Source organism: Dasypus novemcinctus, chromosome 26 (assembly GCF_030445035.2).
Source record: "Dasypus novemcinctus isolate mDasNov1 chromosome 26, mDasNov1.1.hap2, whole genome shotgun sequence".
Lineage (NCBI taxonomy): Eukaryota > Metazoa > Chordata > Mammalia > Cingulata > Dasypodidae > Dasypus > Dasypus novemcinctus.
Genome location: NC_080698.1, coordinates 18,752,967 through 18,765,643, shown reverse-complemented (window position 1 = coordinate 18,765,643; position 12,677 = coordinate 18,752,967). Strand labels below are relative to the sequence as shown.

At 39.6% G+C, this 12,677-nt stretch overlaps 1 protein-coding gene and 1 pseudogene across 22 annotated transcripts in view; one reads left to right on the top strand and one right to left on the bottom strand.

Moving 5' to 3' along the window:
• The window catches only part of SLMAP (sarcolemma associated protein), a 189,761-nt gene that overhangs the window by 159,332 nt on the left and 17,752 nt on the right, over positions 1-12,677 (bottom strand). The window lies entirely within an intron of this gene.
• On the top strand, positions 8,298-12,657 carry LOC139437675 (F-box only protein 8 pseudogene; annotated as a pseudogene).

Here is a 12,677-nt window from a genome sequence, read left to right as displayed (position 1 = left end):
ATTGTGATTATACTAAAAGCCACTGATTATACACTTTGGATAGATCTTTTTTTTTTTTTTAAAGATTTATTTATCTCCTCCTCACCCCCCACCCCAGGTGCCTGTTCTCTGTGTCTATTTGCTGCGTCGTCTTCTTTATCCGCTTCTGTTGTTGTCAGTGGTATGCGAATCTGTGTTTCTTTCTGCTGTGTCATCTTGCTGTGTCAGCTCTCCGTGTGTGTGCAGCGCCATTCCTGAGCAGGCTGCACTTTCTTTCGCACTGGGTAGCTCTTCTTACAGGGCACACTCCTTGCATGTGGGGCTTCCCTATGTGGGGGACACCCGTGTGGCACGGCACTCCTTGCGTGCACCAGCACTGTGCATGGGCCAGCTCCACATGGGTCAAGGAGGCCTGGGGTTTGAACTGCGGACCTCCCATGTGGTAGACGGACACCGTAACCACTGGGCCAAGTCCCCTTCCCAGATTTATTTTTTATTTATTTCTCTCCCTTTCCCCGTCCACCTCCAGTTCTCTGCTCTCTGTGTCCATTCGCTGTGTGTTCTTCTGTGACTGCTTCTATCCTTATCAGCAGCACCGGGAATCTGTGTTTCTTTTTGCTGCGTCATCTTGTTGTGTCAGCTCTCCCTGTGTGCGGCACTGTTCTTGGGCAGGCTGCACTTTCTTTCGCGCTGAGGGGCTCTCCTTACAGGGTGCGCTCCTTGCATGCATCAGCACTGCGCATGGGCCAGCTCCACACAGGTCAAGGAGGCCCTGGGTTTGAATTGCAGACCTCCCATGTGGTAGGCGGACGCCCTATCCATTTGGCCAAGTCCGCTTCCCTGGACAGATCTTACGATATGTATACATCTCAATAAAACTACTAAAAAAAAAAAATTCTCCCCCTCCTTGTACTCCACAAATCCAGTCATTCCTGATCCTCCAATTTTGCTGGCTATTCTTCTAAGTCTGTTTTCTTTTTCCCTGCCAGCACAAATGTTGATGTACAAATGTCCATGGGAAGTGTATTTCTTGCAGGCTTCCCTACATTGGAGGATGACTCCCAAATCTATTTCCTCCAACCAGAAAATCTGGTTGTACTCCAGATAATTATTTCTAATTGTCCTTTCCAGAACATCACTCTACAGGGTCTCCTTGCTTCTAGGCACAATTCTAATGTCTTACACATTACCACCAAAACTGCTGTTCTAAAATCAAATATTTAACCATGTGGTTCTATACTTAAAATATTTTGGAACATGGCATTAAAGTCCTTCACAACCTGGTCCTAATCTACCTTTTCAGCCTCATCTCCTGCCCCCTTCTCCATATTATGTTACACAAAATCACTCAGAGTTTCTCAAACTAGTCGCCTAGTTTTACTCTTTCATGCTGTTACCCATCATATTTATTAGTGCTGCCTACAATGTACTTTCCCCTTCATTTGCATTATAAGCTCCTGTACTACTTTCAAAACTTGTCTCAGATGTCACCTCCCAAGAAACCAATTCTAATCCTTCCTTCACTGCTTTCCAATTGGTCATTCCAACCTTAACAGTTTAACTGCAATTCACTTGTATATCTCTTAGCAATAACTTCACATACATTGCAATTATCTGTAAACATGTCTACTTATGTAGAAACCCTAAAAGCAGTGGTATCATTTCATCCTTGGATTCCTGTTAGCTGGCAAACATGTCTCATGGTAGATGCTCAAAACAGGAATGTCCAATAATAGTATGATATAAAATCCATGTCATTCCCTACCTTAAATGTTTGATTCCATACGTTTATTACTAGCCCAGATTTTGGTTTGAAAGTATGATTGATGTAGACAAGTCCATGGCAAAGTAGATAGATAAAGCAGGTTGAAGACATACGGGAATAAAAGAAATACTACTTACTAATCCCTAATTCAGTTTCAGATCTCAGAGTTATTCCAAGTAGTGTATCAATGATACAGTCTTCTATCTCTATAAAAAGAATACTACTATAAATTATAATTTCTTTATGTCTTAATTTCCTTATCTACCTTATGGACATTAGCATGCTTATGAGAGTCAGAAAACAACTTTACTTTTACTAAAATGCATTGTTTGATAGCTCCCAGAGCTACATAATTTTTACTTTGAGTTGTAAAGAAAGTTAAGTGAGGTAGAAGGTATGATTTTATTAAATTATTCCATTGCTTTCCCGATATTAATAAATGTAAATTTAAATCTAAAGTATAATTAAACTTCCCTGCCCAACTGCATCACTCTTGGCCATGCGCCTTGATTTGGCCATTGAAATGTGATTGCAAGTGGCATATGCCACTTCTGACACAGAAGTTTTAACTGCAATTCCATGGTTCTGCATTGCACTTTTCCTTCTTCTACCAGAACATATCCTGGATAGGGGTTGCTCCTTCAGTCTGAATCCCAAAAAAGAGAACAACTGTAGACAGCTGCAATCTACTTAAACATGTAACTTGAGCAAGAAATAAATTTCTGCTCTTATAAGGCACTGAGGTTTTGGGATTATTACCATAGTATAATTAGCATAACCAGGTTGATACAAACAAAATTAGATGTTCCTCCTCTATAATACCCATGCATTAATATTCTACACTTAATTTTTACTCTGTCTTGTTCAAAGAGACTTTAGGTTTCAAAGACAGGTACTTTTGTTTCTTCAACTCTAGCACCTAATAGTATAAGACTGATTTCTCAGAGATGGTGAGGCCTGTGCTGCAGTGTTGTGAAGAGCCAGGTCACCCACCATCCCAGTGTTCAGAGATGGTGTGGCCGGTGCCAAGTGTTCATGGAGAGCCTAGCCATCATTCTGATGCTCAGAGAGGGTGTGGCCTCCACCACAGTGTTTAGGAAGAACATGGCAGTTGTGCAGAGGCTGACAGGCCATCAGGTCTGGAGGACAAAGAATGAAGCTAGAGATGGCTCTCAGATCTTGATCTAATAGAGTTTGTCCTGCTGGGTTTCCCACTTGTTTGGGACCTGTGATCCCTGTCTTCCATCAAATTCATTCTTCTGGAATGGGAATGTTTATCCTACTCCTGTCCTGCCATTGTAAATTGGAATTATAGAACCTGTTTTCTAGGTTTCACGAGTCCATCAGCCAGAGGAATTTTTCCTAGGACAGACCTTAAGTGATTTTGATGAGACTTTGTAATTAGCATTTAAGTTACAGAAATGACTTAAGATTTTTGAGATATTATGATGGAATGTACATATTTTGCATGTGGGAAGAATATGGTTTTTTAGGGTTCAGAGGATTGAACCATGTCCCCCACAAAAAGCATGTTCAGGTCCTAATTCCATGTACTGTGGGAGAGATCCCATTTGTAAAATATCTTCTTTGTTACTGGTTAAGGTGGGACCAAAATGAATGAAGGTGGGCCTTAACCCAATATGTCTGAAGTCCTCTTAAGCAAAGGAAATTGGACATAGAAGAGAAGCCTCAGGGAGCAGCCAGAAATGGAAGTCAATGGAACCTGGAAGAGAAAGGAGAAGCCACCATATGCATTGCCATGTGACAGAAAAGCCAAAAATATCTCAGGACTGCTAGCCAGTCAGAAGATACTAATCTGGGAGGAAGCAAGATTTATACCCTCTGAAACCATGAGCTAACACTTTTCCATTGTTTAAACCCACACATTGTACGGTATTTGTTTTATGAGATGGGAAATTAAAACAATTGACACACAAATATATTTTCCAAGTGTTTTTTTAAAAGTACTTTTGTTAAAAAGCTTAAAATGATGAGACGTATAAATAGGAAAATAAATGCGTATGACAAAATTTGTCACATTATTCCACTTACTACAGAAAAGTATGGTTAGTTTAATGTATTATCATTTTTCAGTATTCAATTAAAAAAGTATATTCACGCCACCAACATAGTAACAATAAAAATAGTTTTTAAAATATAAATAATTTATAAGTATGAAATCAGAATCTGAGGGCAGAGACCAGGCATCAGGTTTTTTTTTGTTTCTTTTTTTAAAGTTTTGTTGTTTTTTTTTTATTTCTCCCGTTTTCCCCTGCCCCAATTGTCTGCTCTCTGTGTCCTTTCACTGTGTGTTCTTCTGTGACCGCTTCTATCCTTATCAGCGGCACCAGGAATCCGTGTTTCTGTTTGTTGCGTCATCTTGTTGTGTCAGCTCTCTGTGTGGGCGGCGCCATTCTTGGGCAGGCTGCACTTTCCTTCACACTGGGTGGCTCTCATTTCAGGGTGCACTCCTTGCACATGGGGTTCCCCTAAGCGGGGGTCACCCCTGCGTGGCACGGCACTTCTTGCGCGCATCCGCACTGCGCTTGGGCCAGCTCCACACGGGTCAAGGAGGCCCAGAGTTTGAACTGTGGACGTCCCATGTGGTAGGCGGATGTCCTATCCATTGGGCCAAGTCCGCTTCCCCATCAGTGTTTTTAAAAAGCTCCACATGTTCTAATATGAAGTCAGGATTGAGAACTTATGATATATATCATATTTCTGTCAATAAGCATACAAAAGATTAAATATAACAATGGTAGTTTTTTTTTCAATTTAATTCTAGACCAGTTTTTAAGAAAGTGCTTTAAATATTTCTCTAAAATAGCATTTAAGGGAAGCAGACTTAGCCCAGTGGTTAGGGCTTCCGTCTACCACATGGGAGGTCCGCAGCTCAAACTCTGGGCCTCCTTGACCCGTGTGGAGCTGGCCCATGCGCAGTGCTGATGCGTGCAAGGAATGCCGTACCACGCAGGGCTGTCCCCATGTACGGGAGCCCCATGTGCAAGGAGTGAGCCCCATAAGGAGAGCCGCCCAGCGCAAAAGAAAGTGCAGCCTTCCTAAGAATGGTGCCGCCCACACGGAGAGCTGACACAACAAGATGACACAACAAAAAGAAACCCAGATTCCCGTGCTGCTGACAAGAACAGAAGCGGACCAAGAAGAAGACAGAGCAAATAGACACAGAGAACAGACAACCAGGGCAGGGGGGGTAGGTGGGGGGAGAAGGGGAGAGAAATAAATAAATAAATAAATCTTTTTTTAAAAAATAGCATTTAAGATTTCTACTATGTAATACTATTTATACTATTATAATGTACTGTTAATCTCTTTTTTAACTTCTGAATCTCTCTCTCTCTCTCTTTTTTTAAGGTATCAGAAGCCAGGGATTGAACCCAGGACCTCGTATATAGGAAGCCAACACTCAACCACTGAGCCACGTCAGTTTCCCTGAGTTGGTATTTTTGTTTGTTTTGCTTGTTGTTTTTGGTTTTTTTTTCTAGAAGGCACCAGAAACCGAACCTGGAACCTCCCATGTGGGAGGTGAGCACTCAACAGCTTGAGCCACATCTACTCTCTGTATATATATATTTTTAAGATTATTTATTATTTATTTCTCTCCCCTTTCCCCTCACCCCAGTTGTCTGTTCTCTGTGTCTATTTGCTGCGTGTTCTTTTTTTGTCCGCTTCTGTTGTTGTCAGCGGCATGGGAATCTGTGTTTCTTTTTCTTGCATCATCTTGTGTCAGCTCTCCATGTGGGCGGTGCCATTCTTGGGCAGGCTGAACTTTCTTTCACACTGGGCAGCTCTCCTTACGGGGCACACTCCTTGCGCGTGGGGCTCCCCTACATGGGGACAACCCTGCGTGGCAAGGCACTCCTTGCGCGCACCAGCACTGCGCATGGGCCAGCTCCACATGGGTCAAGGAGGCTCCAGGTTTGAACCGCGGACCTCCCATGTGGTAGACGGAAGCCCTAACCACTGGGCCAAGTCCGCTTCCCTGTATATTTTTTTTAAACAATTTTTATCATGCTTATAAAATGTGCCTTAAAAAGACAAGTTTTAAAAAGAAAAAAAGGAAAACTCTGACCACCAAACACTGACTTTTCTTATTTTTTAAGTAAATTATGTCAAAAAGTTCAATGTCAGGAAGCAGATGTGGCCCAACAGATAGGGGGTCTGCCTACCACATGGGAGGTCCAAGGTTCAAACCCAGAGCCTCCTGACCCATGTGATGAGCTGGCCCTTGCACAATGCTGATGCGCACAAGGAGTGCCGTGCCATGCAGGGGTGTCCCCGATGTAGGGGAGCCCCACACGCAAGGAGTACGTCAAGTAAGGAAAGCTGCCCAGCGCGAAAAAAGTGCAGCCTGCCCAGGAGTGGCACCGCACACACAAAGAGCTGATGCAGCAAGATGACCCAACAAAAAGAGACGCAGATTCCAGTGCCACTGACAAGAATACAAGCAGACACAGAAGAACACATAGCAAAAGGACACAGAGAGCAGACAACTGGGGGGAGGGGAAAGGTAGAGGAATAAAAAAAAAAGCTCAATATCACAATACAAAAGCACTTTATAAATTATAAAACTGTTTAAACAATTAAAGTCACATTATTAACAAAAAGTCCTATATGGAGTTTTTCTTTTTGGAATAATGAAATAGATCTAAAATTTTTTGTGATGATGAATTGTGATTATACTTAAAGTCATTACTTACATACTTTAGATAAATCATATAGTGTCAATATATCTCAATAACACGGCTAAATAAAGAATTGTGCAAGAACAATGGCTGCATACTTTGGATGAATTGTATGCTTTATTAATATGTATCAATAAAATTGATTTGTTTAAAAAAAAAAAAAAGTCTTGGAGAGTCAGGTTTTAAAATTTGGAATATTTATGGCATATTTTCCCAAACTAGCATGGGGTTCATTCACTCCAACTTCCTATATAGTGCCCCAGTGATACCACAACTTACCTGCTGTTGCTTTAACAGCAACATCCCTTCTCATTAAAAGGAAAGTTCTGCATACAAATGCACAACATCCAAGAGAGGACAGAAGACAAACAAAAAGAATTGAAATAGCACTGGAAAGGGGGAGACTCTGAAAAGATTTCAGAAATCTAACTGAAAATGTATGTTTGAATATAAGCCTTTAGTATGGACATAGTATTCCCAGAATTTCTCTATTTCTCTAATGCAAGATAAATGTAAGACCAAATCTGAAAATGGAAATATCCTATATTCAACAAATAAATGAATAAGTCTCAAAATAAAGACATAAAGCTGAATCTACTTAGAACAAATGCTAAATCCACTTTCTTTTAAAAATAATTACTGTTTATTAATTTAGACTAGGTGGTATTCTACTAGAATATATGGTATATTGAGCATAAATAGTACTAAAAAGGTATGTACAGCAAAAAGTCTCACTGCCATCCCCATCTCATCAACCCAGTTTCCATCCTTATCCTCACTCCCAAATGTTACCAATTCCTTATATATCCTTTGTTTCTTTACATATATGCAAACACAAATACAGATTCTTATTTTTACCTCTTTTGCATAAAAGTTAGTTATTATACACTGTGCTGTAGCTTGTTTGATGTTTTTTTACATAACAGTATATCTGTATATCTTGGAGAACTCCCCTATCAGTAAACAGACAGCTCCCTCATTCTTTTTTTAGATACCTGAATGAAGCAGAATCTCAAAAAGCTGGCCACTCCATTTTATAACTCCTTTACTATCATCCCAATAAAGACTTACGCAGCTGCCACAAAAAACTGGAATTTCTTAAAATTTTATCTATTATTTTTATTACATTTTTAAAGAATTTTACTGTGATAGGAATATCGATAAAGTGACAAATCTAAAATATAAAGCTTACAGGACCTGTAGGAAACCATCAAATACACCAAGATACGTATCAGTAACGTCCCAGATGGAAAAGAGAGAAAGGGGCAGAACCAGAATTTGAAGAAATAATGCCTGTATGTGAATATATCTCAATAAAACTACTTAATAAATAAATAAATGTGCACAAATAGCCAGAAATAGCAGCTATGTACAGCAGGGGAAGCACAGAGAGATTGAGAGGTGAAGAATTTTCCTGTTTGTCTGTTTTTTATTCATTATTATTATTGAAATAATGAAAATGCTCTCATGATTGAAGTGATACATGCATAGCTATGTGATTAAACCAAATACCACTGACTGTACAACTTTGGATGAACTGTATGCTTTATTATTAATATGTATCGAGAAAATTGATTTTTTTTAAAAGACACAATACAGTGAAATCTGTCAAAATCCAAAGAAAAAGATGATTCTGAAAGCTAAAAGAGAGAAGTAACTTGCCACCGAAGGGATCAGCAGATTTTTTTCATTAGAAACCATGGAAGGCCAGAAGACAGTGGTATAATATATTTAAAGTCCTAAAAGAAAAAAATTGTCAACCAAGAATTCTATACCTCGCAAAATTGTCTCAAAAATAAAGGAAAGTGGGAAGCTGATGTGGCTCAAGTGACTGAGCTTCCATCTAGCATATGGGAGGTCCCGGGGTTCAGTTCCCGGTGCCTCCTGGAAAAGACAAGCAAGACAGTGAGCTGGGGTTACAGACCAGCATGGTAAGCTGATGCAACAAGGAAACACAAAGAGGAAACACAATGAAAGAGACAGCAAAGCAGGGAGCGCAGGTGGCTCAAGCAACTGAGTACCTCTTTCCCACATGGAAGGTTCCAGGTTTGGTTCCCGGTGCCTCCTGAAGAGAAGACGAACAGATACAGAGAGCACATAGCAAATGGACAAAGAGAGCAGACAAAGACTGACAAACGACAAGGGGAGGGGAATAAATAAATAAAATCTTGAAAAATAAAAAAATAAATGAAAGTAATAATAAATTTTTTAAAAATTAAGGAAAAAAGGGAGCAGATATGGCTCAAGCACTTGGGTACCCACCTCTCACATGAGAAGTCCTGGGTTCAGTTCCTGGTGCCTCCTAAAGAGGCAGATAATGAGCAGACACAATGAGCACACACAATAAGCAAACAACGAGCAGATAGACAAGGGAGCTATCTCAGGATGGGTGGTATTTAAAAAATAAATAATGGAAAGGGAGCAGATGTGGCTCAAGCAGTTGAGTGCCTGCTTCCCACATGGGCAGTCCAAAGTTCATTTCCAGGTGGCAACTAAAAAAGAAAAAGAAAAAAAAGCAACCAAGAAGAAATTTTATTTATTTATTTATTTAAAGATTTATTTATTTAATTCCCCCCTCCTTCCCCCGGTTGTCTGTTCTCTGTGTCTATTTGCTGCGTCTTGTTTCTTTGTCTGCTTCTGTTGTTGTCAGCGGCACGGGAAGTGTGGGCGGCGCCTTTCCTGGGCAGGCTGTACTTTCTTTCGCGCTGGGCAGCTCTCCTTACGGGGCGCACTCCTTGCGCGTGGGGCTCCCCTACACAGGGGACACCCCTGCGTGGCAGGGCATTCCTTGCACGCCTCAGCACTGCGCATGGGCCAGCTCCACACGGGTCAAGGAGGCCCGGGGTTTGAACCGCAGACCTCCCATGTGGTAGATGGATGCCCTAACCACTGGGCCAAGTCCGTTTCCCAAGAAGAAATTTTAAAAAAACAAAACAACTCACGGGAGCCAATGTGGCTCAGTGGTTGAGTGCTGGCTTCCCACACATGAGGTTCTGGGTTCAATCCCCAGCCCCCCCCGTACTTCAAAAAAATAAACAAACAAAGAAAAAACTAAGACATTTATAGATAAACAAAAGCTGAAAGAGCTCATTACCAGAAGACCTGCCCTACAAGAAATACTAAAGGGAGTCCTACAGGCTGAAATAAGGACACTAGACAATAACCTGAAGGAGTAACAAGAAATAAGGAACTACTGGTAAAGATAATTACATAGGTAAATATAAAATCCTGTATTATTGTACTTTTGGTTTGTAACAGTTTTTTTCCTCCATGACTTCACAAATGTGCAAAATAACACTTCAAACCTATGTTATTGGGTATACAATATATAAAGAGGTACTCATGACAATAATAATATAAAGATGGAGGGATGGAGGACATACAGATGTAGATAATTTGTAGGGGTAGAGAATTTGTATACCAATGAAACTAGGTTGGTACTAGTTGAACAAGGTTATTAATTTTAAAAGTTCACTGTGATTACAAAGGTAACCACTAAGATAATAACTAAGAAATACTGGGAAAGGAAAGAAGGGACTCAAAGTGGTACTCTACATAAATGCAACTAAATACAAAAGAAGAAAAGGTAGTAACTGAAGAACAACAAAAAATACAAGACATACAGAAAACAACTAAATAGCAGACGTAAATTCTTTCTACTCAGTTATTACCTTAAATATCAATGGATTAAACTCTCCTATTAATTGGCATACTGGAGGAAAAAGCATGTCCATCTATATACTATCTACAAAAAACTCACTTTAGGTACAAAGGACAAGAAGAGTGAAAATAAAAGGGTAGAAAAAGATATTGCATGCAAACAATAGTTAAAAGAGAGCTGGTCTGGCTAAATCACTATCAGAAAAAACAGACTTTAAGTCAAAAAAGATTTAAAGAGACAAAGAAGGATACTTTATATTGATAAAAAACTCAATCCAGCAAGAAGATTTAATGATTATAAACATATACATATCTCACAATAGATCCTCAAAGTATGAGACAAAAATTGAGAGAATGGAAGAGAGAAACAGTTCTACAGTAATAGTTGGAGATTTCAGTACACCAATTTCAATAATTGATAGAACATCTTAAGAGAAAATCAGTAAGTAGAGCACTTGTTATGACCAGATAATTAACCCCTTGATGGGAAGGAAAACCTATTCCCAACTAGAAGCTGAAACGTTATATGCTGAGTTTCCTAGATTTCCTTTGAAGCTAAGTTATGGTCATGTAACATATGCTTATCTCATCAGACATACCAGCCTTGGACTTTACATCAGGAGTTAGCGCCATAAAGAAATATGATGGTAGAAGAGTCCTCTGGTGCATCAACACCTACATTCCAAAGGCAGCAATGGCAACAGTGCCAAAGGCATCATCCAATTTCCAATGTTAGTGAGATAAGATGATGTATCTAGTATTTAAAGCATGCAGCAATCTTGCGTGCAAAGACCACTTTTGTGGCAAGACTGTGGCTATGACTCCAGCTGTAGTCTCTAAGCCTGGATCTCCAGCATTTCAAAGAGTCTATGAGCTACCCAATATCCTTTCAATAAACTCCTTTTGTACATAAATTGGCTACACATAGTATCTGTGGCTTACAACTAAAAATGCTCTTCCAGACTCAGCTGCCTCCTAACTGCCCCTCTGTTCTTATGCCTTTTTCATCCAGATCTTCATTCACAAAGGACACCTGTTATTCTCTACCCCAAATATTTAGGGCCCAGTTCTAGTGTCCCTTCATAGAAAAATAAGCCTTCCCTGCCTTGGTACTCTTAATTTCATTTAGAACTTAATTCTTTCCAAATTCTTTCATGAGTGTTAGACTTAGCTTCCCAATAAACTAAACTCCTTGAAGACTGAAGTAACATCTTAATAATTTCATTATGCCCCATGTTGCCTGATACAGTATCATAGACTCTTTACATTTTCCTGATTGACTGACCAGAGTCTCATCACATCACTTATTCACCTCCTTTAATTTAAAATCTTCAAGTAACACAGATTGAGTATGCTACTGATTTTTATTGCTTTTAACAGGGAAACTATACAAACATCATAATATCAGATTAAAAATTTTAATATGACTATTTAACACATTCATAAAAAGTTATCAAGGTATCAAAGAATTTAGTCAAAGCAGAAAACTTTTTTTCACAATGAAAAAGTACAGATAATAAGCATATAGGTCTTACCAGGCAAACATACTGAACCAAAACAATAAGGAAAAATGACAATAACCACAAGTTATTAAGCACCAATACTGTGCCAGGCACCCTGCAAAGTGCTTTATGTGAATTCTCAGTAAATCTTTACAGTCCCTGAAGAAAATACTGTGCCTATGGACAGCAGCTCCAGCCCATGCCAGAGTTCCAGCCTGCCCTTCTGATATCCTGTCCTATGGATTTTGGACTTGCTTAGCTAGCTTCCACAAACAAGCTTACAGACTGGTCAGGAGCTGTGGACAGTGACCAGAAATCAGCATTACAACAGACTATAATGAGCCAGGCTCACTCAACAGGTAGAGTGAGCCTGGCGATATCACCAGAGAGCAAACAGGAGAATGACTACAAGCAATATTTCTAACACCAGTCATCGTGAACAAGTCCAAGGAGGATTTGATATATATCATCTCTTGAAGACAAGGAAATCTAAAGAACAGGAGAGATTAATTTGGAAATGTTGCTCCAGAGTTAAGCTTTACCATCTTGTCCTATCTGAATACAACTGACCTCTATTTGGCTTCACATGTTAGGCAGGATCTTGCTAATGACAAACTTATCTGTGGCAAGGGCTATGCAAGTCCACTTGGGATCATGTTCCATATAGAATAAGAACCCACCTCTAGAATTTTCTTTGAGAAAATTATATATGCAGCTAGATGAAAGTAGCCTCACCTTCAATGCTAATCCAGATGAGGGAGTGAGCTACTTTATATTCAAGCATAGCTTAGATGATTCACCAAAGGAAATAGTAAAGTTTATATTCTGTACAAGAATACTAAAAAACTGTATTGAAAAAAACTGGAAAAAAAAAAATGGAAAAAAACTGAGAATCTACCTTGATGAAAGGCATCAAAGAAGTCTACATAAACAGTTGTTACCTCTGGTGATATGGATTGGTATGGAAGCTGGAGACTCTGATTACCTTGGAGAGATGTCTTGGATGACTTTGCAACATTGCATAATTTTAGAAAGCAATTCTTGCTAAATGCACTGAGAGGATTTTTT